The sequence below is a fragment of the Miniopterus schreibersii genome, assembly GCF_964146895.1.
Source record: "Miniopterus schreibersii genome assembly, chromosome: X".
In the NCBI taxonomy this organism is placed as follows: Eukaryota; Metazoa; Chordata; class Mammalia; order Chiroptera; family Miniopteridae; genus Miniopterus; species Miniopterus schreibersii.
The window spans coordinates 90,448,660-90,471,262 of NC_138104.1; the positions used below are offsets into that span (position 1 = coordinate 90,448,660).

Below are 22,603 nucleotides of genomic sequence, written 5' to 3' on the forward strand. Positions count from 1 at the left end.
TTTTTTAATCTTATAGTCATTTACAGTTTAAAGTTTCTCTTTATTTAGAGAATCTAATTGTATTTATATAAGTGGAAACAATCCCTTCAAAATGACTATCTCATTAACAATTTATTTTTAATATAAATTGCCAAATTTTGATTTTTTTAATGTTCTATGCTGCAATACAATACGCTTTTATTCAGTATCACTCTTTCCAATAGAGAAGAAATCATAAATTCTATGCCTTAAAGATTTAATTATAATTTTACAATTCTGTTTCAAAAAAAACTCTAAGATACTTCAAGAGAATTTAAGACTGTATCTCTGTTGAAAGAAAGTACACTGTCTATGAAATCTATAGGAAGATACATCATTTCTTCTCTTAACAAGGCTCTCAGAAGGACACTAGAAAGGACACTAGCCTAGTATTTTTATTTCAAAAGGGGGAATATTTCATTTGAAATTAGCTGAAATGAGCTTTGTCTTCCTCAGAAAATCATCCCTCTTTATTTGTTATAAGAAAGTGCAGAGCTGAGAGACTGAATTTCAAAAAGTAGCAAGTGGGATCACAGTTCAAACACACTGTCAATCCATGACAGGACAAGTTTCTCTGCAAGACAGTTGAGGGTTGCTCATACTCAGCTTTCCATCACTATGATTTTATTAAAGATGAGGAAGCTGAAATGGTGATTTGATAGTCACACTGTGGTTTTTTTTGCGTGTTTTTTTTTTTTTTTTTTTTTTGCTCTCCTAGAGCTCAGATATCTCTGAATATTTTTAAATGATAAATTCATATTAATAAAAGTCTTTTAAAACATATTTTAATTCACAAAACAAAATCCATTCACTTGCAATAAAGTGTTACCATTATCATTTCAGTCAGAAAGTTAGTGAATTTTTAAGCATTGCAAATAAGCTATTTTAATTCCAGCTCCTTTAAATAATAACCTGTTTCAGCTTTTTAACCAAGGACCTTTATGTGAATAAAGACATAAATGAAAACCAGTCCGAAAAGTTGAATCATCAGCCACATCTGCCAAACTGCCACATTAACATGCAAACCTGAGCCTAGATGGCATGGCTCAGCGGTTGAGCATCAACCCAGGATCCAGGAGATCGAGGTTCGATTCCCGGTCAGGGAACAGGCCCGGGTTGCGGGCTTGATTCCCCAGCAGGGGGCGTGCGGGAGGCAGCCGATCAATGACTCTCTCATAATTGATGTTTCTATCTCTCTCTCTCTCTCTCTTCCTCTCTCTGAAATCAATAAAGACATTTAAAAACAAAACAAAACATGCAAACCTGAGTCATGCACTCCTAAAACCCAAATCCCATTTCCCTGCAGCCATACTAACTGGAGCAGCAGGAAATCTTCAAGCTGATATCTTTAGCCTTCAGGTTAGCAGTGAGAATCAGTTCTTCTCTTAGCATGAGTTTAATCAGTGCTGCCCAAGAAACTCCAGGATCCAAATATACATTGCAAGACCTTCCAGCTTAACTATCTTATTACTTTACTCTTGGTTGAAATACTATTTCCTTACTCATTTCATTTCTATAAGGCATACAGGCTAGTTTGTAATTCCATTTCTTAAAATTAAATTGGTTTGGAAAGGATCAATTTGGTAACATCAAGATCCTTAATTGAATCTCTTGAAACTTTGTGTATCAGGGAAAACAAAAAAGAATTACATAGCATTTCAAAGATTTAATGCCTTCGTCAATCTACAGTCACCTTTACAAACCTCTTTGAAGAAATTTGTTGTATTTTACACTGAAAGACAAATTAAATATTTCTAGTCATAGACATCCAAGCTTTGCTTTGTTTGTTGCATTATTAAAATTCTTACCCAGAAATCACAATGCAAACTATATATAAACATTTACTGAGGCTCCCATGTGTTTACTTATTGTCACATAGTAGTTCACACTATCAATGACCTAATTTCAAGAAGCTTTCATTTCTAGGTGAATGGATCTGAAATGATTTGCCTATTTCCTGTTAATAATACCACTCACCAATTGGCTTCACATAAGCCACTACTAAATCTTATGCAAAATGATAATATCACGGTGGCTATATGCAATTATTCTGTCTGGATTCTTTTTCTATTCCTCAATCTAAGATATGTTTGTATTGATTGGAGAGAGAGAGGCAGGGAGAGAGGGGGGGAGAGAGATCAATGTGAGAGGGAAACACCGATTGGTTGTCTCCTGTACACATTTCGATGGATTCTTAACCCAGATTTGCCACCTATGTGCTGTGTGATTGGGGGCAAATAACCTCTCTATGACTAGCTCCTTCATTGCAAAATTGGTGCTATTGCAGTACATATATCATAGTGCCTAGAACAGTGCTGGCACCAAGAACAAATTAAATAAATGAAAGCTACCATTCTAGTTTTTATTGCAGGTGATTGTTGTTGCCATTGTATAATTATTATTATTTTTTAATTTATCTTTATTGTTGAAAGTGTTACAGATGTCCTCTTTTTTCCTCCATTGGCCTCTTCTACCCTGCACCCACTCCCCGTCCCAGGCCTTCACCACACTTACACTATGATGAATTCAACTCACATTCTCTCACCTGTGAATTTCTGTGTATATGCATATATATATGTACTAGTTTTCTTTACATCCTGCCCCACACTATTAGCTTATCTGTTTAATTATATGTTTTTCTATTCTACCAGACTTGAAGTCCCTCCAGGATAAATGTGTGTTTTAATCATCTTTTTATATCCAATGCTCAATAAATGTTTGCTGAAAAAAATGAATGAATTAAAGACAGAATGTGGCTGCTATTATATGCAGTTGAATTTTGGCATACAAACTCATCATTTGATAAACACTTATTAAGCATATACTAGTTACAAGGTGCTGTGCTATGGTGCAATGGGGACACAGAGACAATGTAATGCACTCTAATAAAAAAGGCTCACAGACCAATAAAGGAGACAAATGCTTACCTACTTAATTAGACTGGCCTTATTGCCATATGGTGAGTATAATGTGCTGAGGGAGTAGAGGGAGGTATCATTAATTCTGCTCCAGGTTGGGTCCGGTGAAGTATTAGGGAAAGGTCTCCAAAGGAAGAAGCATTTCAGCTAGGTCATAAGGGATAGATTTTCTAAGGGAAAGAAAATGCTGGGGCTAGGGCAAAGGATAAGTGAAACTGTCAATCTGGTAGAAGGAATAATGTCCACCGCCAATCATGCCCGTGTCTGAATTTCTGGAACCTGTGAATATGTTACCTTATACGGCAAAGGGGCTTTGCAAATGTGGTTTAAATTAAAGATTTTGAGATGGGAAATTAGGATTTGCCTGAGCCCAATATAATCACAAACATCCATACACAAGGGCAGTAGCAGAGTCAGATTCAGAGAGAGAAATTTAAGTATGAAAACTAAGGTCAAAGACTGGAGTGACGCACTGTGAATGTGGAGGAATGGGCCATGTGCCAAGGATGCTTATGGACTCTAGCAGCTGGAAAAGTAAGGAAGCAGACTGCCCCCTAGATGCTCCAGAAGAAAGGCAGGCATGCCAATTCCTTGATTTTAGCTAAGTGAATCCAATGCATTCAGGACTTCTGACCACCAGAACTTCGAAAATAAAATTTGGGGTTGTTTTAAGCCACTCACTTTGTGGTAATTTATTACCACAGCAATAGGAAACTATTAAAGCAAGGAGATGAAGTGACAGGTTTCAGGAATGAAGTGTAAGTAGACCACAGGTTGGGGGCTGTAGCAACAGAAATTGAAAAAAGTCAGTGTAGGATTGCTAATAGTCAGATGCGCTAAGTAGAAACGGCGCTTTTCCCTAAAGTCTTTTTCACTTATATTCTAACTTCACCATCCAATAGCATTTTATGCACCTTCACTTTCTTTACCTTTTCCTAGTCATGGAAACAGTATGTATCTTGAATACATTTCCTCAGAATACGCATAATAACTCACTCGAGATTCTGATCTGCCCCCTTTCACGCGCTTTGCAGTACAGTCAAATAAAGGGCCAGTGGATGCTTACAGGTGAATAATCTGAACTGTTTCAGAAAGCAAAGTTTGAATGTGGAAGAAACTGTTAGCAGCCAGTGGTACAGGCAGATGAGAAGGAGGGTCAGTTTTAGTGCAGTAGTGGTGTATGCTGGGAGAGCAGAACAGATTTGGGAATAAATTAAGTTTACTGCTATTTTTTAAAGTGACATTAGAAGGAAGCTTTGAAACTGGAAGCTTCAGAAGGCATATGGTTTGAGTGACTAGGTCTATTATGATACAATTTACCAATATGTAGAAATAGAGAAGACATTTTGGGCAATGAGGGTGATGAAATATACAAAATTGCATTTGGGGCACATAAATTTTAAACTGCCTATGGAATCTGCTGTTCGAATTGCCTTGTAGCTTATTGAAATTAGCAGCCAGAAGCTCAGTACAGACATGGAAGATAACAACATTGTAATTGTAACTGAAATTAAAGACATAGATTAGGATAAACAGGGAAGAAAATATGGAGAACAAAGAAAAGAAAGTTTATACTTTCAACTCTGGAGCCTACAAATATTTTTGAGACAGGTGAAGGGAATCAAAACGGAGAAAAAGTGAGAAAATTAGCTATTAAAGGGAATGTGAATCAGGAAGGAGTTGGATCAACGAAGGAAGCAAAGATTTTTAAGGACACAATCAACAGAGTTTATGTGTTGGAAGGGTAAAAAGATAACTGCTTTAGAATTGAGATGCTGCTGATGATATTGGCCAGTCTCTTAATTAGACAAATAGGAGCATCATCAGAAAATTTGAGGAAAATAAGTGTCATCTGCTTGTTTCTTAATGGTAGGTACCTTTGGAAGGGAAATGGAGGGAATCTGTGCTCATCTGCTGTATTCCACTTACATCATAAAGCAGAGATTTGGTTTTAGAATGAGAATGAACTGAATTAATAGTCTTAGTGTATGTTGGGTTAGGCAAGCTATTTCGTCTCTATAAGTCCCAGTTGCTCATCCATAAAGCACAGACATAAATATGTGCCATATTTATTTTAGTTTATTTCATTTCTGACCTATTTTCCCCAACATATTGATATAGTAAATATCTACTTCAAAGTTTTACAACCTTTAAATAAAATAATTGTCCTTACGGTGTCTACCACAGTATTTGATGACATTTAACTGTAGACATTTTCAAATGCTAGCTCTTTCCATTAATGGCTGGTATGTAATAATTATTTATGCCCCCAAACTGATCCATTATTTTTTATTTAATCCTCGAAGTTTTTGCATTCCTAAACTCAAGATTATACCCATCATTTTCTTCACTCTAATCAAAAAATAATTAAAGTATCCATTTGTGCATGAAACAAAGTATTTTGCCAAGTGCACAATTTACATAATGCAATGCATGTTGAAGTTGTGGAATAGATTCCCTATGGAGAGGATAACCAGAGGCTCTGACAGACTCTGCAACTAAAAGCTACCAAAAAAGCACGATATTTAAAATGAGTCCCTGGGAAACTTGTTTCTTATATTGTGAACCTATGACAATTATCTTGAGGAAAATCAACCACTCTCAAATTATGAAGATATCTATATATTTTTTTTTTCTATACATTTATTTTAAAATATGATTGAATATCTACCATGTTTCAGATGCTGTTCTAAGTACTGGGGATACAAAATCATTAGGGAATGATCACAGTACCCCAGGACCACATGGAAAAGACATGAATATCAACAATTATAGCAATGGGATAGTTGATACAAGACAAGAATACTCAAGTCTATCGAAAGTGCTCAGTGCTACCTGGAGAGGTCATGAAAACATCCTCGGAGGGTAACATTTGGACTGACTTTGTTGGAAAGGGTTTAAAAAGCGATGGGCCGCAAATAACAAATAGAGAAGAACCAAAAAAGTGCATGGTGCATTTGAAAAACCACCAGTGAAAATAAAACTATACACTTGACAATATATTCAGTACAGATTGGTAAGCGGCGAAAGATATATGTTTACATAATCAAAAATAACTTTTAAGTCACAAGGGTAATTTTCTTGACAAACTGACCCAGACACAGTTAGAATTTGTTGTTTGTTTGTTTAACACAATACTAACCAGAAGATCACTCATTCCTATATAGCCTGACTGGAAAGGGAACATTTAGGTTCCAGATCTTTATAACTGTACTTATTGATTATAATAAAGTTAGACAATGAATGCTTTGAGATAAAGTCTTTTTTTTTTTATTTATCTTTATTGTTGAAGGTATTACAGATGTCCTCTTTTTCCCCCGTTGACCCCTTTTTCCCTGCACTCCCCACCCCCCACTCCAGGCCTTCTCCACACTATTGTCTGTGTCCCTGGGTTATACATATGTGCATATAAATTCTTTGGTTAATCTCTTCCCACCTACCCACCCCTGCCTTCACTCTGAGATTCCTCAGTCTGTTCCATGCTTCTATGCCTCTGGACCTCTTTTTTAAAGTTTAAAGAAGAAATTACAGCCTGGCCAGTGTTGCTCAGTGGTTGAGCATCAACCCATTAACCAGGAGGTCATGGTTTGATTCCTGGTCAGGGCACATGCCCAGGTTGCAGGCTTGATCCCCAGCAGGGAGCATGCAGGAGGCAGCTGATCAGTGACTATCTCTCATCATTTATGTTTTTTTCTCTCTCTCCCTCTCCCTTTCTCTCTCTAAAATCAATAAAACAAATGTTTAAAGAAGAAGAAATTACAATAAGATACCTTTGGTTAGATTTTGCATTCTAGTTAGTGCTTAGTATCATGGTGTTTTCATCAGAAACCATATGAACAACAATATAAAGACAACTTCAAGGCAGTTAAATAAGAGATCAGTGGAATTGCAAGGATGCATAGAAAAAGTCTATTTCCATAACATCATCATCAAGAACTAAATATATTTTTACACACTAGGCTTTTCTCTCAGCTTTGGAAGGGCAGAGGAATACCTACCCATCTGAGGGGAATGGTGGCTGGGACAAAGCTTCCTAGAAAAAGCCTTCAATATCTTGCAAGGTCATTTGAAATTTATGCAGTCACCCTTTGCAAAGCCTAGAGTTTCTTAGCGTAATCAGCTATAGCTTAGAAAGTCCCTGGCACTAACTGATACTTGTCTGAGAAGGCAGACATTAGAGATGTACAATGAAGGTCATTAAATGCACACACTCAGAGCTACTACTTGTGTTTAAAGTCCAGTTCAACTTCTCACCAGCTGTGCAAACTGGCCAAATTAATAATACTTAAAATTTCTATACCTCTATCCTCTCATCTGTAAAGTGGTCAAGGAAACCGTCTTCCTCTCAAAGGATTACTGCAAAAATCAAATACAATAATGTAAGATTAGCAGTAAGCATTGGTGCTTAGTTGGATGCATATTACCCTTTATTGTTCTAAAGCCACTGAACATTTCCAGGGCTATGTTGATAAGTATAGCCTTAACTGAATTAACTATGTGTAATAATTATGAACTAAAGTTACTGGGAATTATTGGGGAAATGGAAATATTCCATATGCTAGCAGAAAATTCTATAAAACTCACTATAACTCACACATATTTGGTGACAGGAGCAAATCCAGTAAATGGATGAACCTGACTAGCTAAAATGGAAAGTGCACTGTGCACCAGAAGAGAGAGCATAAATAAAAACACTACACACTTTCCATCTGCCACTTTTCTAATTCACCTTTCTTACACTTTTTGTATCCATCACGCCTTCCACTGTAATTCAGCTGCAAAAGCTCATACCAAAGAAATTTCTTGGGTCCCAAAGTCAGCAAATTGGATGAGGCAAGTGACAAAGCCAGGGAGGAAAAGCAAATATATTCGATCATCACTCTTGTGAGCTGCAAACATGATACTTGCTGAGAGGATTTGCCCTCCTTTGTGAGTTCTTCCTGACAATATACAGGGTGTCCCAAAAACACTTACACACAATTTAACAGCTGATAGCTCAAACGATGTTTCTTTCTTTTCAGTCAGACTAAGCTTTGAACAAAGGAAATTAATCCTAAAATGCTACTGGACATTTGAAAACACAGTTGAAGTACAAACACTGCCTTTATAATTATTCAAAGCATATATACATTTGGGGGGATACCCTGTGTATATACACTTCAACAGCTGATGGCTCACTTATTTTTCACTCCTTCTCAGGTTTAACTGATTTGAAATAAAGTGTGAAGCCAGCCTAAGCTTTGAACAAAGAAAATTTACCCACTAGACTTTTTTTGTGGGGATACATAAAAGATAAATTTTATGGTACAAAACCAGCAACAGTTGACAAATTGAGGGTGCACAAATACCGATTGAAATGATTCTTGATGTTTGCAATTCCATTGCTTCACATTATCTGCTGTGCCTGGACCAGAAAAGTCATCAGTTTGAAAACAGGCATTGACCAAAAAAAAAAAAAAAGTATTCATTTCTGTAGATTCTTTTAAATTTTGAAAAAAAAACCCTGTATATTAATAAACACTGACTTTATAATCATTCAACCTGTGCATATATTTTTGGGACACCTTATATTTAATACGGAGTTGGATAAACCTGCCCCTTACCACATTTCTGTATGTTTAAAATTCAACATATTGAAGAAACTTACTGCAACTCTCAAGAAAAAGTGGCTTTACATTAATTAGAATTCCAATATTTGATGTTTAATATATGTAACAAAAAGTCTTTAAAAGTTTTATTTTTCCAGTTAAACTCAATATACCCACAGCCATAACAACTTCGGAGGAAAGTAGGATAGTGGGAAAAAGCTAAGGAAGGCAGTGCTCCTCAACCTTGGCCACATCTGGGGATCACTTGGGGAGCTTTCAAAGAGACTGATGACCCAGATGGTGCCGAAACCATCTTGGACCACACTTTGAAAAGCAAAGATCTAAACAATAGTATTTTTTCAAGTTCCCCATGACAGGAATTCTTAAACCTAGTGCTATTAACATTTGGGACCAGATAATTTTTTCATTTTGGAGGGTTGTCTTGTGCATTGCAGAATGGTTAGAGGTATCCATGGTGCCTCTACCCACTAGATGCCAGTAGAACCTTTCCCCAAGACATTGCCAAGTGATCTGTGGCATGACTGGTACCACCATATCACATGTTTAATCACTAGTTAGAATAATTAGCTCTATAAAACAGAAAAATCAGTTCTGAGGCCATGAAGCACAGTAAAACTGGTTATATTTTATAAAGGTTCTTAGTACTCACCAAAATTGCCAGAAAAAGAAATATAAGCATTTGTCTGTACTATGTGTCAATAGGTCAACAGAATTCTCTTATAAAAGAAACAAAAACCAACGCAACACTTTGTACTTGTTTTTAAATAATTGTTAAAATCAAAAGACAATGAATGCATTTGTGTAAGAGAGAATAATGGCCCCTAAAGATACCCATATCCTAGTCCCCAGGATAATTGAATATGTTACCTTACACAGGAAAAGGCACTTTGCAGATGTGATTCATTTAAGGATCTTGACATGGGGAGATTATCCTGGATTCCAAGGTAGTAGGTTCAATGTAATCACAAGGGTCCTTATAATAGGGTGATAAGAGTATTAAAGTTAGGAAGAAGGCCATGTGATAACAGAAGCAGAGATTTGAGTGTTGAAGCCATGAGCCAAGGAATGTCAGTAACCACTAGCAATTGGAAGAGTAAAAGAATGGATTTACCCTGGAGCACCTAGAAAGACCAGCCTTGCAGATACCCTGACTATAGCCCCATAAAACTCACTTCAGACTTCTAACCTTCACAGCTGAAAGAGAATAAGTTTGCATTGTTTTGAGCTACAAAGTTTGCGATAAGTTACAGCAGTAACAGGAAGCTAGGACAATACTGCAGAAACCAGAAGCTTAAAAGGAATACTCTAGTTTATCACTAGCACTTGTAGATAAATAATTGTGGTAATTATATATTCATATCTAATTTTGCCTATTCTGTTTTCAATATTTATTAACAACAACTATTAACCTTTGTTGTGCACTTACTTAGTGCCAGGCATGTATCTAAGTACTTTACATAAACCATTTTGTTAATATTTACAAATTTTCAGTCAGGTACATGCTACTGTTTTCTATACAAATCACCTTTCCCAAGGTCACGCAGCTAGAAAATTAGTTTCCATTCTTCTAATGACAATATTTGAAACCGTCAATAGTAAGTAAAAAAGAGTTAGTTCTGAGAACTCTGATGCAAATAGATGAGCAAACAAAAACACATGTGATCCATATCCAATGATCTGCTTTCATACAGCGCTGTTATTCTTTGGCAGAATGTGCTTAGAGTCCATGCAAGAACTGAAATTCTTTCCATGTGATATTTACATGGTTTTCAACCAGGTATGTGCTGCAATCACTCAACTCAAAGATTTTCACTATCTGAGGCTACTGCTGCTTTATTGCAGGCATTGCACTATCTCAAAGAGAATCTACGTTGTTTTATGCCTGTCTGATCGGGTTGCTTCTTAGCTCCCCAGCACTTAGCATACAGCTTTCCTTTCTTGGGGTTCTTCTAAGAATTGGATTCTAAGACTGAGTGTTCTTCCTACCGCATCTAGAAACACTACACATAAATTATTGCCCCTTGCACAAGTTTAGAAGGTCAAAGATAAATCAACATTTGGTATCAACTACTTTCCAGAATCTCTTTAGCTGTTCTATATAACAACTTTGTCTCTGAGGTTTCAGTGGGTATATAAATTCATTTACCAACATTTGCCACACACTGTCCTAGCTATTGAGAGCATAACAGTTTAAGACCCTTCCTGCATGGAGCTTATGTTCTTCCCAGGCAAAACACTAGCAGACAAGTAGGTGATACATTTCATTTAGTGATAAATTTTGTGAGGGAAATGAAAAAGGAATAGAGGGAAAAGAGTTATGTGGTAAAGAAGTTACTGTTTTAATGTCTCCAAGGTCTTGCCTATTATAACTTGGGACATAAGTCATGAGATGGAGGCAATCACATGTAGATATGGGTGGGGGGAGGGGACCATCCCAGGAACAGGAAGGACATGCAAAGGCCATGAGACCAGAAGGTGCTGGGCACAGGCGTGTGACAGAAAGGTCAAAATGGCTGAAGCAGGTTGGACAGTAGGTAGTGTGTTACTAGGTAAGGCCTGAAGAACAGGCTGGGGCCAATTCAAGCAGAGACTTGTATTTTATTTGTAGTGAAAAGTCATTCTGAGTTTAAAGGACTGTCATGGGTTGAACTGTGTCACCCAAAAGATATGTTGAACTTCTAACCTTAAGTACCTTTATGTATATGGCCTTATTTGGGAATAGGGTCTCTGCAGATGTTACCAAGTTAAGAAGAGGTCATGCCGAATCAAAGTAGACCCAAAATCCAATTACTGGTGTCCTTATAAGGAAAGAGACACACTCACAGGGAGGAAGGCCGTATAATGATGAAGGCAGAGATTGGAGTGATGTGTCTGCAAGCCAAGTAAAGCCAAAAATCTCCAATAACCACAAAAAGCTAGAAAGATTCAAGAAAGCACCATCCCCTAGAGACTTCAGAAGCAGTGTGGCCCTGCCAATACCTTGATTTTAGACTTCCACCCTCCAGAACTGGGAGAAATAAATTTCTGTTTTTGTAAGCCACCCAGCTTTTGGCAATTTGTTGCTGCAGCCCCAGGAAACAAATACAGGTACTAATAAGATAACATGCATTATTTAAAAGTTCACCTTGACTACTGTGTGAAGAATGGACTATAGTGGAACACAAATAGAAAAAAAGATACTAATTGGGTTGGAGGCTAATGCAGTAGCTCAGACAAGAATTAATACTGGATAAGACTACAGTTTTAACAAAGGTAATGATGGAAAATCATCAAACTTATACAATTTGGAAATAAGAGCAATAGGAGTTACTTATATATTGGGTGTAGTCAGTCAGTAAAAATGAAATCAAACGTCACTCCCAGATTTATCCTAGAATAGAGATGTACCGTGACACCATTATCTCAGACTAGAAAGGCCAGGAGAGTAGTAAGTTTGAGAAGTCATTAGGAGGATGTTATCCTTTTTTTAATGCTTTCAGTTTGAGATGCCTATAACATACAAGTTAATTTGATATGTTAGTGTGGTAGCCTCTAATGACCCCTGCCCTTTGTTATTCATGACCTCATGTAATCTCCTTCTTTGGAGTGTATGTTGGACCTAGTGACTCTCTAATAAGGCAAAATTGATAGGATGTCACTTCTGAGATTGTTACAAAAACTGATTTATGATTTGCTGGCACTCTCTTACTACTCACTTGATAAAGCCAGCTGCCATATCGTGAGATGCCCTACAGAAAAGTCCATGTGGCAAGAAACTGAGGGTGGCCTCTGGCCAACAGCCACAGAAAAACTTGATCCAACAACTTTTAAGAAATTGAATCCTGCCAACCACCATTGAGTGAGCTTGGAAGCAGACCCTGCCCCAGTCGTACCTTGAGATGACTGCTGACCCAGCCAACACCTTGACTGCAGCCTTGGGAGAGACCATGAGCCAAAAGACCCAGCTAAGCCATGCCCAGATTCCTAACCCACAGAAACCATGAGATAATGTTTCATTTTAACACATTAAATTTTAAGTAATTTTTTACATAGCAATATATAACAAATACAGATGGGAAGAATGTGGGAGAAATCTGAGCTTCAGACATATTTAGGAATCATCAACATATAGAGCTTATCTCAAAGGAACTAGGTATGGTCACCTGTGGAGGGGAGATAGAGAAGAGAGCTCACGATTGAGGCCTTGAACTATCGCAAAATGAGGCCAAACAAAAATAGAAGTCAGCAAAGTAAACTAGGAATTAATGAGGTAAGAAGAAAACCAGGAGAAACTATTTTGAGATGGAAGTATGGCCAACTGGGTCAAATTATGCAAAGGTGTCAGGTAAGATGAGAACTAAAAATTGACCATTGGATTTGGTAATAGCTTTCATTTGTAACCTGAAAACCACATTGGATATGGCTAAGGAGAGAATGGAAGGTAAGATAGCAAAGATATTGAATACTGAAAACGTTTCCAGAAGTTTTTCTGTGAAGCCAATAGAGCCATAGCTCAAGGGAATGTTTTCCTTAAGATGTGTGAATAGAAGCTATATTTGTAGGCTCATGGGAACGTTCTATATCGAAAGATAAATTGGTGATATAGGAGAGCTGTCAGTTGAAGGAGCAGTCTTTGGGATAGTATTTGAAAACATAAATGTTGGGGTTGGCTTTAGATAGTACCAGACAGATTTCACCTACTCTAAGTGGAGGGAGGAGTAGGCTGGTAAATTCAGTGACAGAAATGTAAACTTGGTCTTCTCCAAAACATCATTTAAAAAAAAATAAATTAAGTAGGTGGAAAGGTAAGCTGAGTGTTTCACAGCTGAGTGTGAAAAGTATGGAAAGAGGGTAGCAAGTTAAAGATAGGGGAGAATGGACAAAATAATATTTCATGGTACAGTAAGTGTCCTAGAGAAGGAGAAGGATTGTGCAGCATGATTGCATGTCCACCGCGGATACACGATCATAAAGATTAAGTCAGAATCCTAGTGCGATTTCCTTCACCAATGCTCAACCACTTGGTGAAAGGCAGGAAGCAGGTGGACAGTTGGATTTAACTTAGTTTGGAGTTTTTTCAACAAGAACATAATAGGAATAGAGAGAAGCAGGGTTTTAAAAGTTTAGCAGGTTGTAATAGTGTTGGACCGTGAAACTGCACCAATAAATTGTTGATGTATATGATGCCCATGCCAGAACCATATTTTTTTCAAATAGTTTAGACCTGCCAATATAATGTCATGCTAATTAAAAGCTAACTTGTTCAAGTAGTCCCAAAGAACAGTTTCGTGAAAATGATTAAGAGGCAGACACACATAATTTGACAGACTGAAAAGATCCAGTTCCCCTTAGCTGCCTGTGTTTTAACTCCCTGGGTAATATATCCAATTCTTGCACTTAAGAAAAATGCTTTCAGGCATGATGAGGTCTAAATATTCTCATATTGCCTGCCTGGAAGCTAGTCTACTATTCTCTCTCTGTTAACTTCAATGCAAGCTATGGGCCTGACATTGCAATTTAACAGGATTTACAACTTATTTTGGGAAAAATAGGCATAAATTTAAATTCCAGTATGTATTATTGCAACCATGCTAACAGAGAAACCTATGGGCTTCAAGGAACATAGATCAAAAAATAGTTTCTCATCAACATCATGCAGAGAGCCATGTCATCAAGTATTTACTAGACAAAATATGTACCTGAAATGTTGTATGGTGTGACATGATGAAAAACCACACTGATATTATCATCCCAAATAGCAGGATTTCACCTTCCCTGTTGAGGGCATTTCTCAATAGACTCCACCATCCCTATGTTTTCCATATACCAATAATGAAATGCTCTGAGCTAAAGGGGTGGAAAGCTCTCTTAATCTGTAGTTGTCAATGCCACTAAAACTATTGTTTTTTCACCTAGTATTTAAGTTTTATCTTCTGTAACAGTTCTAAAAGCTAAACTGTATTTCATAAACCATATTCAACACTTTAAAATGCTCAGTGGTATTATCCATTGACCTACATTGATTTGATTGTTTTAAAATAGTATACATGTTAACTATTGCTTTTAAAATCTAATTTATCTAATAGAAAAGCCTTTGAAAACATCAAGTCTGAATAGGAATGTTTAAAGGTGCCCTTGGAAGGCATTTTCCAAGATTATTCTATCAACAAAGGCCCCACCCTTGCTCCTAAAAGTTCCTCCATTAAAAAATGACAAGTTTGGGAGAATTCCAAATCTACTATTCTATGATATACATGCTTTGTTCCATTCCTTTCTTATTTTTCAGGCCACTTCACTTAAAAATGTAATTCATGGTGACTGACACCCCCACTGAAATTTGTTTGCAATTAATATATCCTAGCAGCTACTATCATGCATTCCTTCTCTTCTATTTGCTCACTTGGACTTTCTCCCCTAAAGACATTGCTTGTTAGAAATATGCTGGGTTGACTATTTTCCTGCCAAAAGCTGCAGATTCTAATTAAATAACTCACAGAAAAGCGGTCATAACAAAAAGTTAAATTACAAGGCCTTGGGAATGCAATTTTTTCCAAGTGGGGAAGGACAGTGGGGATGGTATAAACTTCTGCCTGGCCTTTAGGAAGAGACAGAGTAGCGTAATGAAAAGCCTGCTGCCCTTTGTGTCCCAATCCTGGGCTTGAATCCCAGCTACGTTACTTCAGGGAAAATAAGTTCATGTCCTGCAATTGATTTTCTTTACAAGAATAGGCAACATAATAACAACCTTGCCCATCTCAAAACACTCTGTAATGTAAAATATTGCCCTTATTGCCTCTGTGCCTATCATGCATTCTATGTGTGGCATATTAACATTGGAAACTGACTGAAAAATGCTATTTTGTATATGCATCATTTCTCTGAATACTTACATTGATCCTACTCATACCAACCCATTTTTAACAGACATGAGACGGTACCCTCATTTATCATCATACTGTAAATGAGGAAACTGAGGTCAAATAATTTATAATTACATGACTTCCAAAAATGAGCGGATACACAGGATTACTTTAACATCAATTTAATGCATCATTCACAAGTCTTTGGCCTTCATAGATCAATAGCTCTGCTTCCTACCTAAATGCTTATAGTTGGAGGTTTTTAAAAAGTAGGGCCACATTTTCTAAATCACTATAAATGGAAGCATTGTGTTTCTTAGAGATAGAAAGCATTACCTGAATGTCCTTGTACGTGTTCATACATATAGGCAAGAGTGTATTTAAAACCCATTGTAAATGTTGAAAGGATATCACCTTAAGTCCAGAAAAAAGATCATTTTTCAGTAACAACTTTGTCTGGAAAAACATGTTTTTCCAAAAGTCATATCACAGCTCTATTATTTCAATAAAACTAATTGATTCACTACCAGAGGCTGATGAGGCATGAGCTTGAGGACCTTTAAATTGCACAGGCTGCTTTTAAAGCCCTGCACAGTAAGTCTTCACTTAGCATCATTGGTAGGTTCTTGGAACTGTGGTGAAACAACATATAACAAAACCAATTTTACCACAGGCTAATTGATATAAACAAGAGTTGAGTTCCTACAGCATCTCATCAATGTTATAAGGAAACAGTGTTGAATGAAATATTATTTGAGGACCTGCTGTACTTTTGCATCTTTTTAGTTATAATTTTGCATATTTTTTTTTCTTCTAGGGTGAAACCAAAATTGTATCAACTTCATGGACCATCAACACGACATTCTCCCCAGCTCACCAGATGTACATAAATTACTATCATACTCATGTCAGGTTGACTAAACATTTGCACTTTTCTAGAGACCCAAAAAACATTGAAAATATATAAAAATAAGCTCTGATTCACCATTTGTTGAGAACAGTGCTTCAGAATTTGGAAAGGAGTGTCAATGTATAGAATAAGAGAGCAATAACTTGGCAGTTAAGAGACCTAGATTCAAGTCCAGCATGTACTACACCAGCCACCAGCATTAAGACTTTGCAAAGCCATTTAACTTCTCTAAGCTTTAGTATCCTTATCTCTGTGATGAAAGAATGTATAAAGTTATCACTACAATTTTTTGGAACATTTAAAATTATATAATGTAGTAATGTTCTTCAAGGTAATATCATTTTGGATTCACTCTCACATTGTAACTAACAGATGTTGTGACGATAAGGATTCTCTCTTCCTAAATGCCCTCCTACCCTGGTAACCGTCCCCCCAGGATGATAACTTTGGTCTGTCTGCTTCATCAACTTGAAACACAAGAAGACACATTTACTGTGTCATGTGACACTTCACCAAATGGTCAAATATTGTCTCTATATATTACTTTAGTTATAGGGAGAAGAAAGCAAAATTTCACATATCGATTATTTTCAATGTTTCCTTACTTGCTCTTATGCTAGTGGTATTCAATATATACAAGTATCATTAAAGAATATTTATTTCTTGAATAGCTCTCTCTAATATGGCTGCCAATTTCATCCCTTCTGTATGCACACATCACTCTTCCATTGAGAGATGAAATCTATCCCTCCCCTCCTCTTGAATCTGGGCTGCCCTTGTGGCTCATATGATAAGTAGATTGCAAGGAAAATGACATTCTATGTCCCATGTTTTGCAACAGTAGATAACCAAAACATATCTTATGATAAACCAAACCTTTTTTCTTTCTTTTTTCTAAATCTCTATATACAATAAATACAGGTTGTAATTCAACTCAGACCCTATACTGTCATTTTTTTAAAATCAGGTGTAAAGGAATGAGTTTCTGCAGTATTTCACTTCACAATCAATGATCTCATTTAAACATTGCAGCTTTTTTTTTTTTTTAACTAGCTATGACATTCTTTTGATTCTTTCTTTCTTTTTCTTTTTTGTTTGATTTTTAAAATATTTCTTACGGTTAACCTTTCAGCCTCAGGTATACAACAAATAAATGAATATACAATCTTTACACTGAAAACAAATCTGCTATAGATTGTCATATATAACAGAGAGCCAATTCAGTAGGTTATAAAAACTTTATCTTAAAAGCAATGTTACATTGATTAGGAATTTCAATGAATTGATTCTATGATATGCAGGCTGCTGACATGCAATTCCTAATCACAGTATAAAATTGATATTGACACTCTGAAACTGAAGGAAATACACAGACAAAACAAAGACCACTTGTTTTTCACACAATTTCTTACAAACACAATTTTACTGTATACGAACACTAACGTTAATGAGAACAAAGGGAGCTTCCTTCACATAGCTCTTGGAATTTTTCATAAGCTTTATGACTGGGAAGTGCCGACAAGAGCACACAGTACCAATTCTGTGTCACAACTGAGCTTGGAAAGAGAGCCAATTTTAAAATAACTACTATCCAAGCAACAGATGTGTTTGTAGATCAACATATTGACTTTTGTATAACACAAAATAAAGATCAAAGTGCACAAAATCAATGTAGTCAAGATGATAGAAATCAGAATTTTGTAAAACTAGACCTGCAGTTAGAACTCCAACCAAACTGAGTTACATTTTCATGAACATAAAATCAGATATGGTAAATAAAAATCTATATCACATATTTATTATTCATGGACTATTTAGGACACTGGAGAAATTAAGCCTATGTCTTTTTAAATACAGAAAAATTGCATCAAGGGATTTATTCAAGATCATGTAACAGATATATTCTAGGTATGTATGGTTGCATGATACTAGCACCGAGCAATGCTCTTCAGTTAATTCAAGGTTAGTTATATGGAATCTAAGTCCTTAGACTTTCAGAAGAGCAAGAATTGACCTATGATCAGTGGTTGTTTTTCTGCAGTTTTGCATTGTATTTTAGATAACTTCAGAGTTGTAAGGAATTTTATAGATCATTGCATAAAACCCATGATTAGCTCTTGAATATATGTACACATATGCATGTGCACGCACACACAGACACACCCCACATATTCAGGCAAGATCCAGTTACACACACACACATACACTCATCAGTCTTGAGTTTCCTTCCATTATACCCGCCTCCTCTGGAAATTCAACTGAGAAGATATCCACAAGTTCATAGAATTATTCATTTATTCATGTATTTTTCCATATCAGCCATCTCAGGTGTCCTTTCAAAAAAGTGTCAAATTGGCCATTGATAACAGTAAATTTTTATGATAGAGGGAAGGCCATATCACTTATTACACAACCAAGTCAATGATGTTATACTAACATCAAGAATGGGCCATTTAAACCTACTTAACCTAAGATAAATTGACTGTAAAAGAAGTCTTAGTGATTGCAGGACTAATTTCTAATTGATTTGATTTCAGTTTTCTAGAAATTACTAGTATTTGGGTCACACAGACATGCAGGTCCAGATTCTTGGACTCGGTCTCTCTCCAAACACCTTTTCTTCTTAAGAACCTATTTAGAAGATTGAGTCTGTAGAAACCATAGTTTTCTGTAGCTTCTATTTGTGAAAATGTAGATAGAATACATTTTTTCCTTGCCCAAAAGAGGGTCAGTTTGGGAAAGAATCACAAAAGGTTATATATCATTAAACATTTTCATTAAGAAGAAGAATATCTGGGCATGTACTTTTCTATTGGGTACAAACACGGTACATTATGGTGGTGACATCTTCCCATCCAAAGAAACATACAAAAACTCTCTCAAATGGGTGTTTTGCCTTCTCACCAACTTGTAATTTTCTTAACAGTTTTAAATACTTTATTTCAGTTTTCCTCAGGTATACCAAAGAGGAAAATTGGAAAAAAGAGAAATTAATAAACCTGTCTGTCTGTATGCTTTTCAAATTATATTCTATGGAATCCTGAATCTCCAAAAAAATCTAGCCACTATTCCATGGTATTTTTCAATATGAACATAGAGCTTATATTAAATTAACAATACTTTAGCATTTTAAGTCCATGTAAGAATATTGATTTTAAATATTAAAATGATATTTCATCTTCATCTCAGGAATGTACATATTATCTGAAGAGGGGGAAAAAAATAACAGAAAGTGGTACCAATTAAGTACTGTTATCATTAGCTGTTTTTCCCCATTTATTTTCTTATTTCATTGATGATACTGTTTTCTTCTATAACTTGAATCCTTGCATCAAGTTATTTAAAATTTTCTCCTGGCCAGGCATGGCTCAGAGGTTGAGTGTCGACCTAGGATCCAGGCGATCAGGGTTCGATTCCCGGTCAGGGCACATGCCTGGGTTGTGGGCTCGATCAATGACTCTCTCATCATTGATGTTTCTGTCTCTCTCTCCCCCTCTCCCTTCCTCTCTCTGAAATCAATAAAGATATAAATAAATAAATAAATAAATAAATAAATAATTTTCTTCATGACGATCACCAAATCATCAATAACTGATCAATCTTACATAATTTATACATTTTCAATACTTTAATTGTAAAATCATTTTAAAGCTATGACTTAGAGCAGTGGCCAACAAATGACAGCCCACAGGCCAAATGTGGCCCACTACCTTTTTTGTAAGGACCATAAGGTAAAATGGTTTTTACATTTTTAAGTAATTGGGGGGAAAAGAACATTTTGCAACATGTAAAAATTATATGAAATTCAAATTTGAGTGTCCATAAACAAAATTGTACTGGAACACAGCCATGCGAAGGATGACTTTCTTTTTGTGAATTAAAACAGCTTTTAGGTCCTTTGATACTATCTGTATTTGTTTACTAGATTAACAATTTTCACAGAAAATGCAAACCATAAAAACAGCATGTCCAACAGCTACATGACTAAGACAAATAGTGGGCTTTTTCAAGCATTTGAATAACTAAAAGTTTAAGTTAATTTTATAATCTTTAAGATAAAGGTTTATTTATGCATTATCAGGTAAGTAAATTACTGAGTATATTGAACAGTTCCTGAAGTGCCTGCATTTGATAACCGAGGAGCATGTGGCAATCTTGAGAGCTACTAGATAATTTTTTTTTTTTAACTCAACCACCTCTATGGTAGTAATTGAAGGAGTAAGAAAGTGACATATTTGATTTTCAGCTTGACTTCAGATAAAATTATTTAGGACATGGTACTGAAAAATAATTTTTTAAATAGATATTATGATTGAGAAGTTGACAATTTTGTACCTCAACAGGTTAGATCTTTACAAGAGTACATGTCTCTATTCATGTCAAGCCACATATCTATTAGAAAACAAAATTGTTATCGATTATAACCCTTAACCTTCCATCTACAGAATAGCTCAGAGAACACAGCAGCCACTCAAACAACACAAAGCAAACAACCTCCCTAACACTCGTCTTGTCCTCCCCTTCCCACCAAAGTGAACTCTTATTTCCCTCAGTAACGAACTTCAGATTTCAACAGCAGTCTCTTCAGCTCTGACAAGACACACATCCCTTTTTCGAAAACCTTCCCCCTTCCTTAATAAAAAAAGCAAGATTCCATTTTAAACTCTTCGGAGTTTCCTTTTTCTTTATTGAGGTAATCTAGTATCCAGTGGTTACTGAACTGTGCATTCAGTTTATCTGGGTCTGAATCCACTAGCAATCGGTGTGATCTGCTGAAGTCCACTAAGTCCACCTATAAAATGGATATAATGGGAGCACCTACCTCATAGGGTTGTTGTGAAGATTAAATGAGTTAACACAAGTATAGTTTCTGGCACCTGATAAACACTCAGTATGTGTTAGCCGTTCCTAGCATTTATTATTTTCTAAGAAGTCACAAAAAGTCTTCCTGAAATTGAGTCACTCATATAATTTCCCCATATTAGCTAAGCAGGAAAATTCCCTTGTTTTTACCCAAGGAGTTCACACATTTTCCTTCAGTAAAGGCTTTTTTTCTACCCATTTCACCTCTTAACATATGATCAGTTTGACAAGTAAGTAGCTCTACTTGGCAGAGAGTCAGTCCTAACCCAATATCACACTCTACTACCGTAGAGAGAATGTACTTCGCTTATTTGGAAAATTGTTGAAAAGGTGGGTGTATTTGGAGCTCCGGGATAAGACATGAAAAGGTGGACTGGAGTAAAGTAGATGTTTTCTTCTTTGTCTCCTCTAAGAGAAAACCTTTTTCATTTATGTTTTTATTCATTTCAGCTTTACTGAACTATGTGCTTTGTTAAAAAAAAAAAATCTGATATTTAAAAGGGCACAGTGAAAATTATGCCCTACCTTATTTTTTATTTTTCAATTACCGCTTTCATTCAAAATTATTTTCTATTGTTTCAGGTGTGTAAGTATAGTGAGGAGAAAATCATATACTTTAGAAAGCAATCCCACTGATATTTCCAGTACCCGCCTAGAGCATAACTTACTTTAAAAGTAAATCAGCTCTTGCCTTTAGTATTTAGTAAAATACTACTTTAGTATCAAATAAAATAAATTATTCATTATATAATTTTGGTTCATTAAATATTCTACTGAAGAAAGCGAAACTTACCTCCAAAAATAATTACCTTATCAGACTCAGCTACAAATGAAAAGGCTACCCAAATGTTTTACTGTAAATACTAAGATCATGGTCTGGACCCTACACAAAATTTTACAAAAGGGCAAACTAACCTTACCAACTAGAGAGAGTGGCTACTAAATGCTACTTTAGAGTGAACAAATTTATGCAAAGATTTTCATAATGTAATAGTGGAATCAAATTTGACTTTGGAAATTAAATTATGTAAAAATGTCCAGCACACTAGAAGTATCTGGTTGGACCTGAGGTTAGGTAGATTAATATGACACATTAAAGAGTTGATTTTTTTCTAAATTTTTGAAATCACTCTAGCATAATACCATAAAATACTAGAGTATTTCGGAGGATCTGATCCTTTAAAAATAAATCAGTTTTGTTGATATCATGGTTCTACACTTCCAGGTGAGAAAAGAGTAGCAATTTTATTTTCCATTTATTTAGAGAAGTTGTGATTTAATGGCAGTCTCACTGCTATATTTCATAAAAAGGAAATGTTACTGGCAACTCTTGTATTTATTGATTATATTAACTAGTTCTTTTCATTTCAATTAAGTAGTTATTTTTCAAACAAACTTTAAAGAGTTTCAACCCAGAGTAAGAAAAGATGGGGTGAAATGTGCTTT

The 22,603-nt window shown here is 35.9% G+C and overlaps 1 protein-coding gene across 1 annotated transcript in view; it reads right to left on the reverse strand.

Moving 5' to 3' along the window:
- The window catches only part of IL1RAPL1 (interleukin 1 receptor accessory protein like 1), a 1,172,201-nt gene that overhangs the window by 984,926 nt on the left and 164,672 nt on the right, over positions 1–22,603 (reverse strand). The window lies entirely within an intron of this gene.